We start from the raw sequence: 23813 nt of genomic DNA on the forward strand, positions 1-23813 counted from the left end.
AAAGAGTGTCCTTGAGGAGGCTTGGCAAAAAGGTGCTGTGGGGAGGGTGGTCTCCCCTGGGCTTTGAGGTCAATATTGTCATGGGGGAGCTGATGGCAGCTGATAATCTGCCACTGTTGGCTGTGGAGATCATGGTCAGGCTTTCGTGAATAGCATGATACACATAGTGAGCCTGAAAACATCAGCGTTGGTGGTAGGAAATTCTTTCTCAGAGCACAAGGAGCCTTTTGGAAAAGGTGCTGTTCTTTTCTGCACTTATACCCCTGCTTTACAGGTAATCAAATTTTTAAACATCTGCAAAGCAGAACTGATCTTATGCCTGCAAACAGCAGTTACAGGAACACTTTCAGGCAGGTCTGATGAATGGCAGAGTGCCAGGAGTGGCATCCATCTTGTTATCCGAGATAATGCCCTTTCTGACAGCAGAGCATCGAGCTTGGCCTGCAAAGCCTCCTGCTTGGCCTCCTCCCAGCTGTGAGCCCTTTCCACAGAAACCTGGTGCGGACCCATGGCCTCAGTGGTGGGGCCCTCAGATGTGGGCTGCGTGAACCTGGGACCTGGTGGTTTGTACCCAGGCCCTTCTGGGCAGGAGGAAAGCCGGGGGCTGCATCCCTGTCTGCTTCAGTGCCACTCGTTCGGCTGCAGTGTGCTCCCTGGGGCTTGTCTGGCCTGGTAGCTGGAGCTTCCCTTCAGCCCCTACTGCCATGGTGCTGTGCAAAGGCCATGCAGGAGACTGACGAGTAGCAAAAATAAATGCCAGGGAATATGAAACTAGTATGAAGAAGAGTGCTGCTATCCAGGCTCTGACAAAGACAGTGAGTTTGTGGTACAAGTGGGGAAAATACTGTCCTGACTGTCCTGTTCCATTAGTAGTGAGCAGCTCAGGTTGGGGCGAGCGTGTCCTCTCCCTCCATGGGTTTTCTGGTTAATGATTCAGCTTTGATATTTGCCAGACATGGCTTTATATTTCTCATTTCTTCTTACATAAGGGAGTTTTGGCATGAATGTCAGCAGCCACCAGAAACTGCAGAAAGCTTCTGAGCTGTTGAAATGCTATCGTGCTTGATTTTTTTTTTTTGGGGACTAAAGGCACTGCTTGTAATTTTGGACCAGGCTTCTGATTTTAACTGAGTTCTGCTTTGAGTTTCTTCACCCTCTCTACAAGATTGCTGCACCCAACCAGAGGCCTAACGGGAGCCCATAAAGGTCTGCCAGCCCTTCCAATGGGCAGCAATACTCCCAAAACTTCTTAAGAAATGTGTTTGTATTGCTTGGGGATGGAATGTAAACAAAGAGCTGTTAATAAAACAGTGTGTAAGGTCTTACTGAGATTGTGTAAATACGAAGTCTGTGCCTAGAAATAGCTCTGGTTTGCATTCCTGAAAGCAAATTCACCTACATTGGCTGCACGTGAGGTGCTGTGCTGCGAACAAACCCAACTTCTCGGGGCAGCATGAGAGGCAACTTTAATTTTATTACCTTACAAGTTGCATATTGACAGTCACTTTAAATATGAGTGCACAGAACAGAGCACAGCCTCAGTATCAGCAGGAGGGATCTGGGGTGGGAAGCGGCCCCCCTGTGCCCACTGCAGTGTGAGGCTGACCGAGCGTGGGGGCTGCTGCGGCCTGCTGCCAGGGTGGCTTTGGGAGCTGGGGGTAGCCTTGCCCACGGCTTCAGCCCAGGGTAAAGACAGGCAATTGGTGTTCAAATGTAACATTAGCATTCAAGGAGGGGAACTCTCGGATTTTAAGGCCTGTCTTATGTCTGTGACGCAAGCTTGTAGGTAGCGAGGGCTCAATCCTGCAAGGTGCAGTGCTTAACACGGAGCCTGTAATCGTTCTCCTTAGCTTAAAGTGCTTAAACTTTCCTGTGCTGTCTGCTTACTTACCCTCTCTCTGAGCTGATCTCATGATCATGTTTTTCTGTAGTGGAAAGTCTGATGTAATGTAACATTTGTCAAAATGACATGGCTTTAGCTTGAAAGTGTTTCTTAGCCTGAAATGTTGACTAGGAGATTTTAGGCTATAGCACAGTGCCTGCAAGTGTGGTTAATAACACAACTGAGCTTGGAATACTAATGTTAAATGCTGTGTGTAGTAATATTTAATATATCCTGTGAGTTTTATGAACAAGCTAAATCCATATGTAGCACACATCTTTAAACGCTCGGTCTGTGTCATGCTTTCTGTGTGCTCCTCCGGGGATGGGGAAAGCCGTCTCTTTGTTGGTGATGCATAAAGCACCTGACACATCCCCCCTGAGTGCTGGCTGCTTTAGTAATCAGCCTTTCTGTAGATCTGTCCCTTCATGCCGAGTAGAGAACAGACGCAGTTGTGTAGCTTTTGGGGGAGTGCTCCAGAGCCCAGAGGGGTTGGGGGTGAGGAGGCTGCTGCTGTAAGCCCCAGCTTTCCTTCAGGAGGAGCAGAGCTCACCTCGTGCTGTCTGGTGCGAGGCATTACCTCTGCCCCTGCACAGGCACTGAGTAGGTGATAACTCTCACAGATGAGATCAGCGGCAGGGTCTTTTTAAAAGTGTTTAAACATGCCTGGATAACAGCTCATGCTGTGCTGAGTGTCCTCTGACCCCTGGCCGAAGCCTGGGATGGGAAGTCCAGGCGCAGCATCTCTGAAAGGCAGGGCTCTTTGCTTCTGAGCCTAAATGGGATTTAGGAGCCCAGCCCAGCTGTAGGAGCTTGTACTGAGAAGTTTTGGCTCCAGTTTCTAAACCGCCCCTTAAAACTTGATCTGCTGGGAGCATGTTGCCACAAAGGGACCCTCTCCGGTGTCCAGCGTGACCATTACATTGGGCCAGCAGCATGGGCGTATGTTCAGGCTGTCCTGCAAGGTGAGACCTGACATGAGGAAAGATGGCTGTGGGCATCTGTATGTGGTCTGAACTCTGCATTTCCAGCAAGGCTTTACCCAAGCCTTGAATGACCCGGTCAGTCAGTGGGAACTGTATTGACCCAGCAGTGATGCTTAGAAAGATGTTCCCTGAAGTACAGATGTGGGCTGCAACAGCCTGCAAGTATCCAAAGTATTTACTGTGAGATTAGTCACACTGAGAAATGGTGTTGTCCAAGTGGAGTGCAGGCTCGCACAGTAATTTGGTGAAAGAGCTCTTCAGTCCCTCATGGGTTGCACTTCTTAGGACTTAGGAACATCCATCTCTGGGTCTTGCTTGAGGCTCCTACGCAGTTTTCACCAACTAGGTCATCTCAATCAAAGCACTTGCTGGAAATACCCAAGGACTCGTGGAAACACAATTTATTGTGCTGGGAGGGTCATTCATTTGTTCTTTCCATAACACTTGCGTCTTTGTGCTAAACTGCCATGATGTCCCACTGTGATGGTGTCTTACCAAGCTGGTTTCTGGGAAACAAATTTTTTGGTGATACCTTCAGCACTGTAACTTCCAACTCGGTTCATCTCAGTGGAAGCCACCCAGACACCCACTGCAGCAGAGAGAAGAGCCAAGTTATTTTAAAATTCTGAAAATTAAGGTTTTTTTCACTTGCATTCCAGGGTCTTGGCCTGAAGAAGGAATGGGAGTGCCAAAATACCGCGAGAGTGTCTGTTGTTGCAGTACGTCTGGCTGAACCAGAAGCAGGAAATTCTTGTGAGAGCCTGTCTCATGAGATTGCCAGCCAGCTCCGAGGCTGGCCCTGTTGCTAGCTATTAGTGCAAAATGGTGAGGTGGGAATGTAGCTGAGAAGGAAATAGCTGAAGATGGGCAAAATGGCTAATTAGAAATGATGGCAGTGTGTATGGGGGGAGGCAATGGTTTTCTTTGTTTTGAATGTAAAAGCAATGAATAAATGAAGCAAACTTGTGTCATGTCCCTTGCTCCAGTGGAGGAGGACATGGGGAAGCTCTCTTTGCAGTTTGAGAGCTCCTCCGCTGGAGCTGGTCTGGCACTGCTCTTCCTTGGGGCCTCCGTCTGGTTCAAAGGGGGCCAAACCCAGCACTTCGGTTCACAACACTTTTCGAACTTGTAGGTCAGGAATTTTTCCTTAACCTGGGCTAGACTCTGCTCTAAAACTTTCCGCACTGTCGTGTGCGGAGCTGCCTGGGCGGAAGCTGAGATGCCGGCACCGGAGGGAGGGAGCCGAGCTTTAACCTCCGTCCAGCAGACTTATTCCACCTTGGCTCCGTTTCAAGACAATTTTAAAAGCTGTATCCAGCCTATGCTGCCGTTTTTGGCATTATTGCTCCTGGTGGAGCTGTAATGGTGGGGAACTTTAAAGGAAAAGGACATAATGGAAACTGATTAGAAAAGTGGGGAAAGTCTTGGGGTGCAATAAAGCCTTGCCCAAAGAAGGGAAGGGGACAAGGGGAGGCCTTAAAAGGCATGCATTCGATCACAGCAGGGCAGGAAATAGCTTTAGGAGAGTTTTTCTTTGGTCCATTCATAACCTGGTTTGTACCTCATTAACTTTCTGTTAGTGCATTTTTTCTTCTAAGATCCAGGGTAGTTTATTCCCACTGAAGTCAATGTGAGGAGTCATTCAGTGCCAAGTGCAATCTCTCCTGCAGATTAAACAAGAGAAGCTCCCAGCATTGCTTTCATCCGAAAGAGATGAGAAGCGTGTTGAGGATGTGCTGATGCTGCATGCTTTATTTACTCCATCTCCGTGGAGCTACAGTAAGCTTCCTGGAGGTGCTTTTCTAAGGCTCTTGCACCTTTTTTCTGTAATACATTGAATGTGCAAGTGACAACCCCTGTGAAACCAGTTGCAAAGTTGCTACTGGCTCCATTAAGCCTGTTAGGCTGCTAGAAACTACTGGTATGAAGGAATCTCTATAAAAGCTGCATGGATTAAAAAGATGCCCGTTTAAGATTCTGAAGATTTTCTTCTGTTTCAGATATTCCCTGCTTACCTCAAATTCATTTTGCGAACTGTTGTTCTGCAGCGCTAAAATTAGATTCCAGGTAGTTTAAACTGTTCTGTTATATCCCTTAGGAAAGACAGCTGGGGTTTTGTCTTGCTGATGAAGCCTGATTTGAATGACTACTCATCAAGTCCATTTAAAGATTCATTATGTTCTATATAGTCCAACAGTAAAAATACAGAAGTATCCCATGGGCAGCCAACTGCTGAAAGGGAGGAATTAGTTACAGGAGATAGGGTAAGATGATGTGGGATTAAAATGCAGCAAGCAAGATTCTGGTTTGATACTGGTGAAAAATGAGAGGGATGGTAAGGGATTAGAATAGGCTGTGTGGGAGTCTGGGGCTTCCAGCCCTGGATGGCAGGGGAGGTGAGCATCTGGGCTGAGCTCGTCCTGCCTGCACCTCTTCCTGTGCTCTGCAGCCCTCTCCTTCGAAGAAGGCTTGCCATAGACAGCACAACAGATAGAGGATGGGCTCTTGCAACCTTCTGGGTGGTCAGCAGTGCAGTGGCTCTGTGTCCCTAGTGAGCAAACAGCAACCCAGAAGATGGGAAATCCATGAAACAGCACACTAGGTCTGAGGTGGTGGTGCTGGTCTTACCCCAGCTGCCATGGGGTGCCCAGGTCCTGTGGAGTGACGGTAGGCACCGAGCCAGGAGGACGGGTACCGGCTAGTCCAGGGCTATGGGCAGGTCCCTGAAACTCAGGGAGAATTAAAACTAGGCAGCTGTAGTTGGGAAGGTGCTGAATGTTGTCCAGATTGGACATATCTACCAGGTTATATTAAGGACCACTCGCTTAGCTTTTATGGAGTGCGAAGTCACCGTGAAATACGCTGAAAAATTAAGATGCCTTATGTACTTAGTTTGGCTTTGTAACACAACTGTGTTAAGCTGTTTCTCCAGTAGACATTCAGCAGCAAACACTTCCAAAGAGCTGCTGCAAAACACTACTGCTGGGGTCCTTGGGGACGGTCAGCTCTGGGCTGGAGGAGAAACGCATCGTGCAATTCCCCAGGTGGCACAGGAGTGCCCCAGGAGCATCCACGCAGACAGAGTTGTAGCTCCAACTTCTGTTTCCTCATCGAGTCCTGTATTCATTTTTTATCTTGTTTCGGTTTTTGCCTGAAATGAGGATGGATTTGATGGGTTCTACTTCTGTTTGTATGAATAGGGGATCTTTTCACTATAAATCTGAGACAGAAATTTGAGGCAAATCTCAGGAGTCTGGAAAACATTCCAGGCTAAACTTAAAGCATTTCTGTACTCTTTCTGAAGTGCTTGTTTATCTTGTTTGCTCTGATCAAGAGAACATCTGAAATGAACAAATAAGCTGCCTGAACATCTGGCATCTCAGGTCAGAGTTGCAAGGAGCCTGCTGAAAGTTGCTGCTTGTTTTTTCAGGTCTGAGTTCTTCCTGTCTAAGTTCAGTTTTTGCTTAATCAGGTAGGATTTTCTGTAGCCAGAGCAATTAAGTGGTGGGCACGGGTCCTTCTCCAGCATTTCCCTTCTCAGGGCTGAGGTGTGCTCTGAGCAGTCCTGGCTCTCGTCCTGCTGTGGCTGTGGCTGTGGTGGTGCCTGGCCCCTTTCGGGCAGGGCTGTGCCGTCTGCCCGTGGTGGGCAGCGAAACCCTGTGCTGCAGAGGTGAAGGGAGGAATCGTGAACTCCTGCAAGAGCGCTTGAAAGCCGTTGTTCAAGTGTTTGGTGATTCCACTCGAGGTTTCAGTTGCAAGCAAGAACAGATGTGTAATGTATTCAGCCTGAGACTCCAGGGGTGGCTGTCAGAGCTCCTTTGTTGAGCGCTCCCACGCGTTGGGGTATACCCACACGTGAGACTTGTTAGGCTGATTTGTCATTTAACAATTAGCATTTAACCCCAGCGGGTGGCTAGGTGCTGCAGGCAGCGGCTCCTGGCACCGCGTGCCGCTGCTTGTGCCTGGATGCGTTTACAAATGTAAATACTGCAGGGCCTGGTTCTGCTGTCCTGTCATGTTAGCAGTGTTCCTTAGAAATCCTCCCGTGGAGGGGCAATACGTGCTCCGCTAGGTTTGAGTTCCCTTTGCAGGAAAGCTCACCGCACCAGCGTTCATCCATGTAAATCCTCTGTGCCATACAACGGAATAAAACGTTTTGGGTTTAGCTTTGCTTCCTGGTGGATCCCAAGGTGCAGAGCAGCTGTTGTACCTGCCTTCTCTGGCAGAGCTGGAGGGTGTGCCCAGCTTCCAAGGGGGCGTTAGGATCATGGAACGTCTGCTGCTGTTGCTCGAGATTCCTGTTCCAGGAAATACAGAAAGTGAGGGAATTTCATTTAGATTGCAAGGGTTGTATTTCAACCGAAGATGTGAATTTTTACTAAGAATATCACATACATGTACAGATGTGTGTGTGCCCTTAATATGGAACTATATCATAAGTTGCGTACTCCTTTTATAAAGGTTACTAGTTCATTGGGAATGATGCTGCAGTTTTTTATTACTGCAGGGAACAGCTCTTACGTGGTAATGCCTGCTGAGGGTTGGTTGAGTTCATCCCCGAGAAACATTTCCAGTCTCAATCTAACCAGCTTTTAAACCTGGCCCCCCAGAGGCAGAAAGCAGAGCTAAATCATGACATTAGCAAACGCTCTGAAACAGCATGGTGTGTTTGCTGCCCACCTTTCTCTTTCATCCTTCTCCCTGACTCTGTTCCAGGACATCTTGTGGAAAAAGGAAAAGCAGTTTCCTTCAGAACTGGCTGTTTTTCTTCTTCCTGTAGACCTCCCCCCCTCAAGTTAAATGGGCAAACATAGCATGCAGTATTTCTGCTGCAGAGTTAAATATTGATGAAGATTAAGATGCATTAAATGACTGAGGAAATTCATGGGACAGGAAGAAAAACAAACAAAACCCAGAAAATTAAAAAACGTTCAAGTGTATGAATAGCTCTTTCTCTCTCCAACTTCTGCGTGACTTCCAATGAAACGTTTCAGCATCTTGATGCGAATGTTCCAGCTTCCCGGAGCCGGGGACAAGGAAGTGCTGTACGGCAACAGCTATGGGGGGGAAAATGTTCTGTGCTGTGTTGCTCTTGGACTTCCTCGGAGTATTTTTGTTCCAGATGTTAAACTGTTATTTTTTCAGAAGCCTTGCAGAATTGCCAGAACGCTGGATTTTTTTTTGAAGGATTTTCCGAACCCCAGCTGATTATCACAACACACAAGAATCCAAACTCGGTCTTGGCTTCGCGGTGCTCCAGCAGCTGCAGAAAATCTGGGGGAAGGCGCAGGTTCACGGCGCTGTCACCGGCTGCCCTTGTACGGTCACAGCGGGAGCGCGCAGCCCTGCTCCCCTGCCTCCTGCGATGTGGGATTCGTGTCAGGCTGTGAGCCACGTGCCCCCTTCCAGAGCACCCCAGGCAGGGGCACTGCAGCAACGTGCTCCGAGGCTGCAGCGGGGCAGCTCAGGGTGGAAAAATTACTTCCATCTGCCTTCGTTCCAGCAAAGGGTAGCTTGCTCTGAGGCAAAATCAGCCCCTAGCATGTTTTGTTTCTAGATGTAATGATATTTTTTTAGCCCGTGGTACATGGTGATGCTGGCGGTGCAGGCAGATCGAGCACTGCTGCTCCCCACCAGAGTGCCAGTGCCCCGGCTCTTCTGCGGCCCTGCTGCTCGCGTTCTTCTGAGCCCTTTGATGTAATCCTTGTGGAAGCAGATGGAAAAAACTTCTGGGCTCTGGTTTGTCTATTGAGTGCTGTCCTACTGACTTTCAGTGAGACGTTCTCTCTACAAAAGAAATAACTGTAGAAGCACCTTCTGTTTTGTACCTGCTCCTCTCTTTATCTGCCTGATTTTTGTCCTTGTACGCTTACAGGAACTCTCAGCTATGGCACTTTTGCACTTAATGCATCTCCCCAACACTTGCTGCACCTCCCCTGCTGCCTTTGCTGTGCTCTGAAGGCTGACAGCCCTGTACAGGCAGAAGCCTGCAGCCACCCTAGTGTTAAGGCAGCAGGGAGCTCTGTGCTCAAATTCCTTCCCCTGACCACAGCCTCCTCCTAGAGGCGAAGTCTGCCAGCCGGCCTGGGTGCTCTGCTCTCCTCTGCCAAAGAAAGCTGCGTATTTTGCCAAGCTCATCTGCTTTACCTGGAAGAGGGCGGCTGCTGCTGGCAGAGCGAGAGCCGTGGGCAGCTGAGGCAGACGGTGAGTGGGCTGGTGTGCTGCAGCTGGTGGTTCTGCCCTGGGTCTCGGGCTGAAGCCTGGTCGGTGAGGACCGTTGTGGCGGTTCCCTGAGTGGCATGGGGGCACCACGCTGCTGCTGTGCGTGGGCTGAGCTGAGGGCTGGTGCCCCACCGGGTGCTGGGCTGCTACCCCATGGCAGCAGAGAGCGGGAGGGCTGGAGGATGGGACCCCCTGAACAGGTGGAGGAGAAAGGAGGCCATGAGATGCCTCTCTTTGTATAGGGTGTCTCTTCAGTTGGTACGAAGTGGGTGGCAGGAAAAGCTGTGCTCACTAATCGTGGCTGGAGCAGGAGGGGAAGGGGCTGTGACTTACCCTCTGTGCCTTGGTGCTCTTGCAGTGTGGGACTGATCCCAACAGTGCTCTTCCTGTGTTGTTTGTTCTTCATAATATTTCATAAAGATTTCTTTGACTTTGTTCTTGTGTATTACAATTTCCACATGGTGTGTATACAGGAAACTCTTCTAAAGCAAGAGATGAAGTGTGGAGTAAAACCGGTCAGTGAAGGCAGAAGTTTGGCTGCAGAAATACAAAGAGCCTCCTCTTCGCAGGAGCAATCCTCCCGAGGAATTGAGCTGGATCCTTGACCATGCTTTGTGAGTGGTAAAGCAAATGCAGCAGTGCCTCGAGACAGCCATTGGCACCCCTGTGCCACCTCCTGCTGCTCCGGTGGGGCTGGCGGGTTGCACGGGTCTCTGAATATGCGAGGCAATGCTGGGTCTGCAGCAGCAGGCATGAGGGTAAGCCCGTCTCTTAATCGGCGAGATTCTGGATAAGAACCTGGAGGACACTAACGGGGGTTGTTTCTCTTCCCGTTTTAGAACAACAGGAACGGAAATAGCAGCTCCCTGTTCACACACTGATGGATTTTAGCGGTTCTCTTTGAAAGGTACCATTATTCCAATTAAGCAGAAATAACCCCCGAGAAGTATTGGTTGTCATAAAATCAAGATGTTACAGTTCAATTGTATTTCCAGACTCCGACAAGCTGCTGGAATGCATGCAGTTTAACTTTCCTCTATGATATAATAGTTTAAAAGAGATCAGGGTACATTTTACCATAGTGTCTAGCAATGTGCGTTTATTCAGACTTTTGGCAGGCAGTTCTGCACACTCTTGCTAAAACTGTGAATCATCCATTGTTGGCCGATTGCACTCCAGTTGCTAAGAGATCTGTCAAGTGCATACTGAGGCTTAATTCTACATTTGCTCTAAGAAGGGCTGAATGTATTAAATTGGAACATGTCACATCCTTCCTAAACAAGTAATTAAGGCACTGCTATGAGCCTGTCTGAGGGAGAGAAGAGAAGGAGCTGGGAACAGCTGGAAGATGTAACTTGGGCTGGGGTTGGTCCCCTCTGTCTGGGAACGCGAGGCTTACTGCATGCTGAGTTTTCACAACTTGATGCAGAGTGGAAATGGAAAGAGAGGAGGGAGATATTTAAAAAAAAAAAAATTGCAAAATGACTTGTTTTTCAGTGTCCTTATATAAACCTCTTAAAATGATCTAATGCTATTTCACGAAGTGTAATTTTCAGTAATGGAAAGACAAGACGTCAGTGCTTCCCGGGCTGCCTTGCCCCCTGCCCCTCCCAGGCGAGCTCCCTCTTGGTGCTGCTCCTCCCCGCTTGCCCAGGGCCTGCTGCGGGCACGGGGCGGTTTGATGGCAGGCCAGGCCCTGTAACATCCCTGCTTGCCAGCAGAAGTGCCAAGTAAGAGGTGCTGTCAGGTACCTGCAACCACCTCACCCATCCAAAATAACCTCAAGGAGGCCTTTTACTACCCACAAAGAGAAGATTGATCTGCTTGGTAGCACAGCCTAGCACATCATCTGTTTCTGTGAGCACGCTTCTGTCTGTGTGTGGATGTGGGGCAGTGATTAAAAAACTGTGAAAGAAAAAAGTTCCTTAGTTGAGACATTTGGACTCATCTGTTCCTCAGTTACCTCCTGGGCACTGGCAGCAGTCTGAAAGGAGCGCCTGCCTTGCTCGGCACCTTCCTCCCCCTCACTGAGCGGGGAGGAGATGGTGCCCAGTCAGTCTGCCCATCATGGCTTGTCACTGTGCAGGCACACGGTGGGCTTCTGGCTCCAGCCTCTTGTCCAGCATTTTCTCCCAGACCGGGCAGCCTGCCGCAAGTTACCTGAGCGATGAATTGCCTTCCTTTTAAACACTTCCTTGTGTAGGTCTTTGTGAACACCGCTGAAGCCCTCTTTTAATCTACTCCAGTCAGCAAAATAGACTGAGCTCTGACAACCCTGCTTTGTCTGAGGCTTCTGAAATGGCGCCCTCCCCCCCAGCCCTTGGTGCTGGCTGCTGCCACTCCCAGTGCAGGGACGCGGCCCTGGGCAGCGGCGGTGGCACCGTGGGCACTGGGCTGGCTGGGTTCTGCTGCTCCTGGGGGTGCCCCTGCCTGTCTGCCCAAAGGCCCCTCAGTCCTGGGGTCGTGGCGAGAGGCCCCATACAGGTGATGATCCTCTGCCATGGCTTAAGTTGCAGATTGAAGATGACCCCAGCTGCTGGCCTGAGGTGCCGCAGGGCTGCATGCGTGGGCTGTCCCTACCTGCTGCCACCTCCCTGCTTGTGGCCTGGTTTGTGTGTTGCTTTGTGCTCCTGTGCTCTGAGCAGTGCTGGCTTGCTGCTCCTCGTGTGCTACTTGTGTAACCACTCACCAGTGGGCTTCCTTCTGAAACACACCTGTTCTGCAAGGATTTCCATTAGCATGACATCTTGAGACTAATATGAAAAAACTTTATTTGTATACCTACGGCTGCACCCAGTCTTAGGCATCTCAACCTGACATTCAGCACCGTCATTCCTATGGACTGGAGTTATCCTCTCACCTAAAACTGTACCAGACTAGGCAGGATTGATTTTTATGTGAACACATGCTGATTGGTATCAATTATTTTAACCTCCTGCAATTCCCTGTTACTCCCCTGTCAGTCACTTTGCAGTTTGTTCTGGCATCACCATTAGGCCGTGAACACTGCGCAACTCCTCTTCAGACAGAGATCACCCTGACCTGCTGTTTTAAAAATGACTTTTAATATCTGCTATTTAATGTCCTCCTGGGTTACAGCTGGATCAAAAGTGACTCTCCATGAAGCAATCTGAATATTTAACTGACTTTTTCCGAAACACAGAGCAAAAATATTTATTTAATGCTCTATCTGTGTGTGAATATTGAAAAATTCACCTTTCCAGCTAGTAATGAATCGGCACCACTGTTGCTGTTCCTGTTGTTCCTCAGATAGAGAAGCAAAGCTGAAAAAATGTTCTGAATCTTGATTCTGCTGTCCAGAAGCTTTCACCAGGCCTTTTGCTTTCATAAGTTCCCGTAATTCCTGATATATTGCACTGTAACTTATTTCTTACAATTGTTTTGGCTTTTTTAACTGACTTTAATTTTTCCTCTACGCTGGCTATAAATATGCATTATGTTTGCTTCTTAATCTTGCATGGTGCTCTTTCTCACATGTGCGTGCAGGCTTTCTGGACGTTTAGTGACATTTTCATAAAACTGCTCCTGAGCATGCTTATTTCTAGCATGCGGATTTGCTGCTTAATGATTTGTCTTACGACTATTTCAGCTTTGAGAAAATCATGCTTGCAAACATTACTCATTGTGTAGCTGCTTTCTCTTATTAGAGACATCTTGTCTATGAAATCTGTCACTTGTTCAGTGGATTTTACCTTCATCACTTTCTATGTAACTGGAAGAGCATGGAGTATTACCCATATTTGGAACAAAATAACAGGCTTTATAAACTAATATCCGCTAACTGTGCGTTAGGTTTGTCAGGAACACCATCTTCCTGGTCACTGTGATGAGTGGTCTCTGGAGGAGAAGCTGTGTTTTCCCCCCCCAGCTGAAGTGAGTATTGAAAAGATGTGGTGCATTCCAGCATGTTGCAGACGTGCTTGATGCCTTCACTTTCTTTTTAACCTGTTAATCTGCTGAAGCTCAAGATAAATAAGCCAAAGAGAAGATCGTATTCTTCCTGCTCTGACCCTCCAGACTGTATGCGTTTCTGCAGCTTTTTCTCTCTGCTGTTGTGTAACTACACTTAAAACTCATCACCAACCAAAATGGGTAGGAAAACAGGCTTCCTACCTTTCTCTTCAAGCACTTACTGCTCGCAGGACATCAAAAGCATTCAGCAGTAGATGGAGACAAGTTTTAAAAACACTTGCTAACATCTACAAATTATATAGCTGTTGTTATCTAAGTTTCCACTTTACTGCTTCACCTGTGTATCTGTAAGCATGTGTGATGTGGAGATTCACCAGCAGCAGAAGCCCCTTGTACTGTGGAAGCTAAAACATATGCCATGTCACACATGCTCCTCTGGTTCTTCCTGAAAGTAACCCGGTGATGGTGAGAAGTGAATGAGGAACTCTCGAGCAGTTTAGCTTCTTGGTGGTATGTAATGAGCAAGTGTTGGGGCATCTTCATTTTCTCTGGCAGGAGGTGCACTAAGGGCTTGATGTAGCAGTCACGCACAATCATTGTTAGGCCAGGCGATCCCAGCAATTCCCAAATGCCTGCCCTGTGATGCAGGCACTATTTCCCTCCTCCCAATCCGGGCCATGTGTGCATCCAGGGCTGCGGTTCTTGATGGGCTTAGCTGCCCAACGCAGCAGTGATATTCTCCCCTGGGACAGCAGCTGCTCCCAGCCCCGTGGCTGAAACCAGAAATACCCACTGAGGAAACATGCTCTTCAGCTCCTCCATGACACATGAGCACATGAAATGGTTTTCATTTAACTCTTGTGAATGACCCTGCTCCAGCACGAAGCTTGCTTTTTGTTTGCTCCAGGTCCTGCAGGTATGTGTGGGCTCTGGCATCGCCGTTGTCTGGGCGTGCTGCAGTTACAAGCTGTTGGGTTACTGCCGCACCTCAGGCGGTTTTGATAACAGCTGGTGAGGTAATCGTTTCCATTTTGTTATGATTTTATAAATTTCAGCCTTTCCCTTTATTTCTAACCAGCGGCGAGTTTATGTAGTGCTGCGTGGGGAAAGGAAAAGCCATCAGGCAGTCTGCTGCATCATCACCTCCTGGCTGTTACTCCAGCAGATGTGCTCCCCCTTGCACCCGAGCCTGGACGGGGGCTGTTCCTGTCTCAGGTCTTCATGCAGCGGTGGGCTCGAGCCAAGCTCGTGGCACAGTCATAGCCCCGAGCAGGGGACGTGTCGGGGGGCTGAGGTGGTTGGAGGACAGGGCTGAGATGTGCTGGCACCCAAACATTTGGGAATATCCTGGTCACTCAGCAAAAAAGGAGGTTTGGATGCTGTGAAACGTGGGCACGTGCTGCCTCAGGTACAGGGGGTGTAATAAGGAAATGTGGGTCATCAAATTTAATTAGCCCTGTACAATCTGGCTATGAGTAGTTCTTTCTAGATCTGCTCCTCCTTCAAAGTAGCACTTATTAAATAATACCTTAGCTTAAACCCTGATTTCTAATGTGCATTTAAAAGCCTGCACAGAGAGATTTCCCCTCCCGAAGTAACTGCAAGACAAAGTGGTAGGATGTCTAGGGAGCTGCATCTCCTGCAAAGTGCACGATGAATGGAATTGTTAAGTATGTGAAGGGAGACAGCTTTGCAAAGCACATCTCTTTCTAAAGGAGCACGAGGTGTGGTGGTTTCCCTGCATTTAAAATCCATTTGCATTTTATATTTGTACAAAGCCAAGTCCATACAGCAGCGCAGTGCAGCAGTAATCCAGTTGCAGGCATGTCAAAGAAATTATTCCCATCAAAACCACAACAGCCCCCTCCCCCATTTCGCTGTTCTTTCTAGGAGAACGTGGCATTTAGCACCATTAAAAGAATATGGTCTTGCTTGGTGGGGAAGGGAGCACCTGTTAGTGCCTGGAAAGTGGCTTCCTTATAGGAATGCTGATATTTGCGTTCCTGCAGTGATTGTACAAAATATTAAGGACAGCTTGAAGGGGGTTCTGACCTCGCTGGGGTCAGGGTTCCCCCCTGCCACCTGCCCAGGGTTTGTGTCCCACGTTCAGGTCTGACCGTCCCAGTTCCCACCCCTGGCAGATCCGCGTGGGCTTACGCTGGTGGTGCTGGCAGGGGTCCGGGCAGCGTCATCCTCTGAGACTTGAAACCGGAATGACTCGGGCTTACAATCAGCTGCTGCCGTGAGCGTCCCGTGGTGCGGCTCTGTGCCCACAGCCTTCCCGAGCAAAGGCCTCAGGAAGGCCGGGGGCACGGCGTAAGCGCGCTGGTTTGGAGGTGTGACCCCTGTCTTGTGCGTGTAACCTTCACGTAGCCTTTGTTACAAAATGATGCAGTCTGCCTGCGGGTGTTGGTGCTTTTAAACCAGCCCCTGCCCGCGAGCTGTACAGCTCGGCCCTGCAGGTGGCCAGAGGGGGCCCTTAGCGCGATGCCCCCCTCGCGGAGGTGCGGAGCAGTGCCTGTGGGGCAGCCCAGGGCAGCACCGTGCCTGTGGGGAGCACCAACGGCAACTCGGGGAGCCCCGGGCTCTTCCCACACTGCTGTCAGCCTGCCAGGCAGCACCCGGCAGGCTTGCGGGGAAGGGGGTGTGTGTATGCACGGCTTCCTACCTCGTAAGTGCGTGCAGTTGGGGAGAGAACGCACCAACCGCTGTGTTTCCTCGCGTGCTCTTTGCTTCTGTGCTCACTGCTCTATTCTCGTCTCCTCTTGTTGCTGGCAGCCTGTAAAAGCAGCTCGTGTGAGCCGGGCTCTTCCTCCGCCTCGGTCGGGTTGAGCTGAATGCGTTGTAGCCAGAGATGGGCAGTTACTTACGCTTGCTGCGGATTTTCTTCTAGAGCCTAAGCATTTGTTAAAACCTGTCAGCGTTGTATTAGACCACTTCAGGTTATTTTCAGGTTGAAGTGTCACAGCTAGCGCTGTGATGGCCCATTTGTTCAGCGGATCACTTCTAGTTTACTTACTGGTACCGAGGTACATCGATTTTTGACTACTCTGACTGTTGTTATGTCTTTGAGGATTTAATTCCGTTTTACGTGTTTCAGCAAATTTCTGTATTCCTTCTTGGATGACACTTCTCAGGCAGCAGAACCTTCCTGGAACTATCTGGGGAAGGAAAATGGTCAGAACTCACATTTTCTGCTGTTATTGTGGTTATCTGTCTACACACTTCAGGGCACTCTTGCAGGATGTGTTAGCGCAGCTAAAATAAGACCGTCAAGTCAACTTCAGTAAAAGTATGAATGAAACCTATTATTAGAGGGGGAAAAACACTGGGTTAGTATAACCTCTGCCCGTGGGGCCCTCGTTATAAAATAACAAGGGAGCAACCGGATGTTTCTCAGTGAAAGGTCAGTTATTGAGTGAATTTAATGCGAGCAAAAATATTCTCTTTGCCTGGGGCGATGGTCATTGCTCCTCCTGGGCTGGCTCCAGGGGACTCTGCTTCTCCTCGCTGCCATCCGCAGCACGCGGACCTGCCAGTGACCACTGGGTCTTCTCTGTGGCTCCCCACCAGACAGGTGAGGTAGGGCCAGATCTTTCTGAAGATCCTCTGCCATTCGTGCAGCTGAAGTCCTCGGAGTGCTCGGTGCCTGCCTCGTCCGGGTGGCGGGAAGAGGATTTGGATCTGGCTGGGAACAACTGCTCCAGGGCCCTGCTGGGACAGAGCTGGGTGGGAGCCACCTCTCAGCAGGGTAACATTAGCTAGTATAAAGGGAAACTTCTAAACCCTCTTCTGAGAAGGAGGTTGACATGCTTTTAGAAGTTACAAAATTTGGAGTCCTCTTGGCAAAACGGCACGCACCCAGCAAGATCAGAAGGCAGTCTGCCCACGTCTTGACAATTAACTGTTAGGAATCTCAGCAAAATCTGTTCTAATGCAAAATAAACACTCTTGGAGTTGTTTTTCTTTTTTTTTCTTTTTTTTTTTTTTTTTTAAGTCTTTTATATTTATTTTGGTTGTTAAAACTAAGATTCGGTGAAGAGAGGAGGAGATGAGTTGCTGAAATGAAAATGCAGACGAGCAAACCTGACGGGGCACTTGGGAGCCCCAGAGGCCATTCCTCTGCAGGAAGCCCCAGCAGTATTTACTACTGCATCCAAACTGGGAGCACCTCATTCAAGAAGTTACTATATGTACGTAATATATATTGTCCTGGTTGAGGCGTAATTATTTTTCACTTCTTTAGTGTAGATTTTCCTTTGAAAAGAGTTCCCTACCTTAAAATAAGTGGAGTATTATCCTTGCCAGAGATCTTTCAGCCTCTTTAGAATAGGGCATTTAGATGGCTTGGGACAAAGTAAGCATGGTGAATACTCGGTGTCAAGTCATGAACAAATGGCACAGAAACATTAGTACAGTACAGAGTGAAACCTGACAACTCGCCGTTAAAGGAAAGGAATGCTACTGTATGGTTCGATTGTGATCAACTTATCTTCAAGTGGGTTTATTAGCAATTTAATGGAATATTGGTTATTCAAGAGCCATAATAGCCCTGGCTGAAATGTCCCTTCTGCTCGGTTTTCCCATACCCTGTGGAATGAGCAGAATGTGACAGTCGAGCTTTCAACAGCCTTCATGAATTTTAAATACTTTTCAGCTGTGAAATGGGGCACATGGCGTGTGGTCAACAGTGGACAAGAAGCTGGCAGCCGCTGTGGGTATTATGGGATATTGAGTGTCTGGGAGATAATGAATGCTTGGCTTATCCAGGTGCATTCTTGGCCCACTGTGCATGTCCAGGCAGAGTGGAAGATATGTCTCTGTCCAACCTTTAACAATTGATCATTTTGTAATTGTAAGCAGAAAGTATTTAGAACGTTACTTTCTCAGCATGCCTGTGTACGACTTAAATTTCATGTCATCATCTTTATCCAGCAAAATCTTCGCTGCTTTTCTGAGGCAATGCTGCTTAAACTTTTCCACTAACCTGATTTTATACTTAGTAGATCTTAGCGAGCCTTTTTTTCTAGTGACTTTAAATCTCCATCTTTTTAAGCATTCTTTTTTTTTTGCTGTCAACAATTTACACTCGACTGAAATTATTTTCACTTGCTGTGGGTTGAGATTTCAGCCTTTTTCTAGTAAGTAAGCAGATCGCTGGCTCCTGTCTTGTGGGAAATGGTGTCTCTACATTTCAAAGGGTAAGTGTTGTAAGAGAAAGGGGAAAGCCAGGCGTCCTTTACTACTGGTGAGCTATGTAGAGTTGTTCTCATGTGCTTCAGTTCTGCTTAGCTGTTAAAACATGACACGCTTCAAGGACATCCCATTTAGCGGTGTTTTAACTGTGTGTATAAGTCTAACTACAATGAATTTGTTGCAGATCAGTTGAATAATAGTGGTCGAGGGTAGAGTTTTTCCACAGTGTGTTTCATCTCTTGTCTATGTAGCAATTTGAAGGATTTTTGGTCATTTTACATCTACATAAATCTATTTCTATAGGCATCACGAAAAACAGAGTAAAACAATCAAGTCCCAAATGGATTTTTAGTAAAGTTTTAAAATCATAAAATATCAGTGAAGATAGAATATCCAGACTATTGTTTGTTTATTATTATCAGTTCATCCTGTTGCAGTTTCTCTGCCGCAGGATGGGCATGAGATTAGATGATGCCTGCTGCACTGGTGAAAGGTTGCGTTTGTGTGTGTGTGGGCGTGCGAGCAGATGTGGCCCCAGCATTTGGGGCACCTGCAGGAGGAGGTTGCCACAGGACCTCCTGAGATGTGCCGGGCTGGAGCTCTCCTGATGTACAGCTGAGGAGACTTCAGTGACATGAAGCCCTGGAGGCCACCTTCTACTTTCTGCTCCTCCTCCATGAGCTGGCCCCTCCCGGTGCCTTCCATGGTCCAGTTCTTTGGATATTTCCTCTTCCCCGGCCATTCCTAGTCATGCTGTGCTTAACCTGATCTCAGGGTGCTCTAAGGGCGATGGACATTGAGCACCAGGTACATCAGTTCTAGGTACACAGTTTGAGACTATTTTAGTAGTAGTGGATTTGGATCCATAATAAGCAGTGTGTGGGCAATAATGAATGGGGTAATTATCCGTGTGGCCCTTTCTGAACTCTGTGGATCAGGAACTACCCAAACCCTGCCAAAAGCTGTACCTGTACCTGGTGGGCTTTGTGTATTGGGAACAATGGACAAGATCTTCTGCTCGAGGACATAGTTTGGGAATACCTCCGTGTTCCTTCTTGTCCCCACTGTGGCCTTGTCCGCGTGAGGAGAAGTGGTCACCGGTGAGGGAGGGGAAGGAGCCCACGTGCAGGCCTGGCCCCACAGCTCCACGTTGCTAGGGCACTGAAGGGGCAGGGTTCACTAAAACCCCTGAAAAGGGAAAGCCCTGAAAAGGGTTTTCTGGGTGTTCTGAAGCAGCACCGTGTTGTCCACACACAGCGATGTGCGGTCTGGTTTGGGCACGTTGTGCTCTGAGGGCTCTGAACTGAGCAGTGTGGGTGGGTTCGGTAAGGGTACCTCAGGCACACGTACCCCGTGTCACCCCGTAACGTGGTGCCAAGCAGCTAGCTGCAGGTCTTCACCTCGCCTTCCCTTCCTGAAAGAGGAGGGGGTAGACACAAAGGCCCTGCGTGGGTGGAAAGGGCAATGAATCACTTGCCAAGGCAGACTGCAGTCCTTCAGCTGGCACGGGAGGCGATGGCAGGTACAGGGCGGCCTTACCAGGCTGTGCTGGAGCCTGTTTGCTGGGACGGAGCTGATGTTACTTGTCTTGCACATAACTCTTCTGTGATTTGATCTGCTTCGAAGAGCAGCTCTGGAGCGTCTTGTTCTTCCACTGCTTCCCGGCTGATGTCTCAAAGCCAGGGCCTTTTCTGGTGTCAACAGAGCTGGAAACAGGAGTCAGAAACTCTGCCATAACCCACATCCCACTGATTTGTGAGATCAATACGCACTAGGGTGTGTATCTGACCTATTTAAAGCAAGAAAATAACCAGTACTGGGTTATTCTTAAAAAAAAAAAAAAAAAAAAAAAAAAAAAAACACAAAACTATTACAATGCTCTTTATTTTCTTTGAAGCCTCTGGAAGCCCAGAATGGCAGTGCTTATCATCAGGGGGAGACAGACTTTCCTCGTGTCCAAACAGCAGATTCAGACAGGCAAGGATCTGGATCAAGGCCAACACTGGTATCTGGTTTTGCAAAACTGAAGTCTACCCTTCCCTGGCCCCGGATTTGTCCCTCTCTATTTATAGTCCTCACTCGGAGCCTTGCTAAAAAATGCATTATATATTGACAGTGGCACTTCGTGAATTCGGAACTAATGGCTCCAGAAATAGTCACCTCAGAGATATCATAGCCCAAATTTTGCATATATTGAGTCTGACATTTGCTTTGCATGGCTATAAGTGACAGTTTAAAGCACAATGAAGTGGAGACTGAAATCCAATAATTGTGATTTACCGTGCTGAAGAAATTGGTGGTGGATGTAAAATTTCAGGAGACAATGCAGTAGTGTTTCTTGGGCTGAGAGTCCTTTTTGTTAGGGCTGCGGTCTCCAGAGAACCGAGCTGTTAGCACTTAAAGCTGAACTCTGCTGTTTCAGAAACCTAATTTAATCTCTGGTTCATTGGATCATCTTCTGTTTTCTGAATCTTTGCATCCTTTCATTTGAAATGGATCTGCAGACATCTCTCTTTCACTGAGAGCTCAGAGACAAATGCAGACGGGTAATTGCAGTCATTAAGGAACGCTTCATTTGGTACCACGCTTAGTTTCTGCCCAGATCCAGCTGTGCCCCTGCACCCAGTGGCATTTCAGAGCCTCAGGGATGCGCTGCCTAAGTCCCAGCACCCAGCCCAGGTGTTAGCCAGGCATCTTTTCTGCTGGCCTCTTTGCTGGGATGAGCCATGGTTCGTAGCGGAGTGCTCAATGCTGGCTTCAGGCCCCTCTTGCAAAATCATTTCCTTGTTTCCACTGTCCTTCGAAAAGATCATTTCCTTCTTATTGTCAATAACATAAATCTCATAATGTGGTTAGCGCACAGAATACCAGTAAATAATTAAGGAAACAGCCTCTGTTTGGAGTGCATCAAATAGTAATATAGAGAAGGAAAAATCCCAGCCCATCAGTTACAGTAATTGGTGGAACCAGCAGTCCGGCGGGTAATGAGCTCCATTTGTAAAGCACGAGGAAATTAGATTCTTATAAATGTCAAACGCAGTTATTGTCCTCTTTCCTTGAAACAGAACTGAGCTGGCTGAAGTCCATTGTCTCTCCATCAGCTTTGTTATGGATTAGACACATCCCGTCTCACACCAGGAATGTGCTTATTAGAAAAAATATCACTACACAAAGCATACAAGCTTTAACACTCATCTGATGTACTAATGGCTACATTTACAATAAAACCCAATATTGTGTTACAAACCTTAAGCTGACCTGAGATAATACGATACAGGAATCTTAAGCGATACAGATGAGTGTTTTCTTTGTGCGATACAATTCTGACTACCTGGGGTTTTATTTTTCAAATAAAGGAGATAAAGCGAGGGAAGGTGACTTCTTTTTGGCTATTTCAAAAAAAAAAAAAGATAATTCTTCCTCATAGTGAATACGCTTGTAGTCAGTTCATGTCTAAACGCTTAATGTATTTTACAGCTGTCTCCTGGGTAACGTGGCTTTACAGAAGACTTTGTCCGTCTACCTTTCTTCAGTTCTTTCCTGGGAAAAAAAGCAAGAGGTGGTTATGCATTCAAAATCAAAGCTAGCTCCGTGACTTAGTCTTTAATTCATTGTAAAATCCCACCAATATGCATTAAGACTTCATGCTTCAGAAAAACTGGGATCGGTTGCTTTGGGAGAACAAAACACAAGGAGGATAGAGGGCTCTGTACGAACCAGTTTCCTGCATCCCTATTTTTAACTTTTCACTTGAGGATAATGATCGCTTGTCCCTCATCGGCTAGAGATGGCACCTTGTGTTCTCTCTGCGCAGGAGCTGCACTGAGAAGTGACACAGTCCTTCCTCATTTGGGAACGCTTTCACGAAGGCTCAAGGATGGAGCCAAGCTCTTGATTCCCTTTTGCAATAGGGAGATACAGACTCAAGTAACTTGCATGGACTTTACCGCCTATTAACCCCGTCGCTGAGTGATGCAGGTCATGTGTCTTTGGTGGCGAGCACTTACACTGAACGTGCTGTATTGGAGAGCCTGCTGGGGACTGCAGCGTTGCTTTGAAGATGTCAGTGTGGTGGGGGTGATGCAAGTCTGCACTCTCCCCGTGCATGAAACTCAACTATATGCAAAAGCAGAAGGGCTGGTCATTTTTGGTTTTGTTTTTCCAGAATCCTGTATTTACAAATCCTCTTTTCCCAATAGTCTTTTTGATAATGCCAAGTCTTCCCTCTGATCTTCTGTGTCTCAGTTTGTGCTCCTTCTTCCATTTCTGCTTCTACTGAATGAAGCTCCTGGTGTTGTTCACATAAAAAACCAACAGTAACTTGAGACTTCTTTTTATTTTATGTAAGCTGCGGATATTGAATGAGATTCCTAGCATATGTCACCAGACGTGTGAACAGCACTTTCCAATTAAAACTGTAGGAAATTCTACTGGTTGCTTAAAAACCCCACAAAATAGAGAACCATAAACTTGAATTCATAAACACCCATGATGGGAAAAAGATCCAGCTATTTACATGGCAGTCATTTTATTTATTTAAATTTGGTTTTGTAAGTTAAAATGAGCACAGCCCGGGAGAAAAACATCTTGAGCATTTTATGTGTATCTGCAAGGCTTGGAACAATCACAGAGCAAATTAAACTGGTTTTCAGTGATTTTGGACAACTTACAGATGTGATAACTTTCCTTAATGTCTGTGCCACAGCTGCATCAACCCCTGCAAATTAAATAAAGAAACAATTCGAGGCATCTCTGACGTAGCCTGGTGGTTAAATTGTAATCAGCACCTGCTAATTAAAACGCACATGGCTGAAATGACAACTCTGAAGTCAGTATTTACCTTTCACTGTCCTCATTAGCTGGGCCCTTTGCTTAATTGGTGCTCTAGCAGAAGGGCTCCGAGCCTGTGCTGGCGCAGGGCCTGGGTGCTGCTGCCTGCCCCGGGGAGCCGTGGACACGCTCCGGCCTCGTTGCCTGCAGCCACCTCCCCGCTCACCTCTGCGAGGTGACTGCTGGCGTCAGGGCTGCTTCTCAGGGCAGTGCAAGTGTTCGCATCGCTGCAGTGCTCAGGTCAAATTCCCACCTGCCAGGGGGAGCCCAGGTGGAGCTCTGGTCTCAGATGCACCCACCCTGGGTCTTTTGTACCCCCTTGCCTAGTCAAGACGTGTGCTGCTTTGCTCTCCTCGTTAATCTGTCTCCTTCTGACCATTAAATGTGTCAAAACAATGGACACGAGCTTTCTGCCAGCCTGCCTTGCACCAAGGCTCATCCAGGTCCTCCCTGTTCCCCCTCCCTGTAGATTGCACAGACGTTGCCCCTCTCAGATGCCTTTCTGTGGCAAAGGGGAACTTCTGCTTTTGGCTCTCCCTGCAGAAGGGAGGTAGGGCAGGTCTGTGCTCCTTAATGCCCGGCCTAGTTGTGTGCGAGGGTATCCTCGTGCCCAGCCTTCAGTTGGCTGGTCCGCTTTGCTCTGGCACAACGCAGTCAGTTTGCGTGCTCTTGGCCTGGGAGCCTTCCTGTAGCATGGCACAACTGTATTCTCCCCTGTATTATCCTTTCTTCTTTGGGGGTCTTACGGTTCATAAGCACCAGCA

The 23813-nt window shown here is 48.0% G+C and overlaps 1 protein-coding gene and 1 long non-coding RNA gene across 6 annotated transcripts in view; both read left to right on the plus strand.

Moving 5' to 3' along the window:
- The window catches only part of DDAH1 (dimethylarginine dimethylaminohydrolase 1), a 92014-nt gene that overhangs the window by 48278 nt on the left and 19923 nt on the right, over positions 1-23813 (plus strand). The window lies entirely within an intron of this gene.
- Positions 3544-23040, plus strand: LOC118243291 (uncharacterized). Of its 4 annotated transcripts, none has more exons than XR_007708588.1 (4): positions 3544-9072; positions 9564-9848; positions 9930-9997; positions 21697-23040. It is a non-coding gene; the product is annotated as an uncharacterized LOC118243291 (long non-coding RNA). The 4 variants fall into 4 exon arrangements; XR_007708589.1 differs by having other exon boundaries at positions 9564-9704; XR_004777245.2 differs by lacking the exons at positions 3544-9072; positions 9564-9848; positions 9930-9997 and adding exons at positions 18231-19995; positions 20117-20224.

This window comes from Cygnus atratus, chromosome 8 (assembly GCF_013377495.2).
Source record: "Cygnus atratus isolate AKBS03 ecotype Queensland, Australia chromosome 8, CAtr_DNAZoo_HiC_assembly, whole genome shotgun sequence".
Lineage (NCBI taxonomy): Eukaryota > Metazoa > Chordata > Aves > Anseriformes > Anatidae > Cygnus > Cygnus atratus.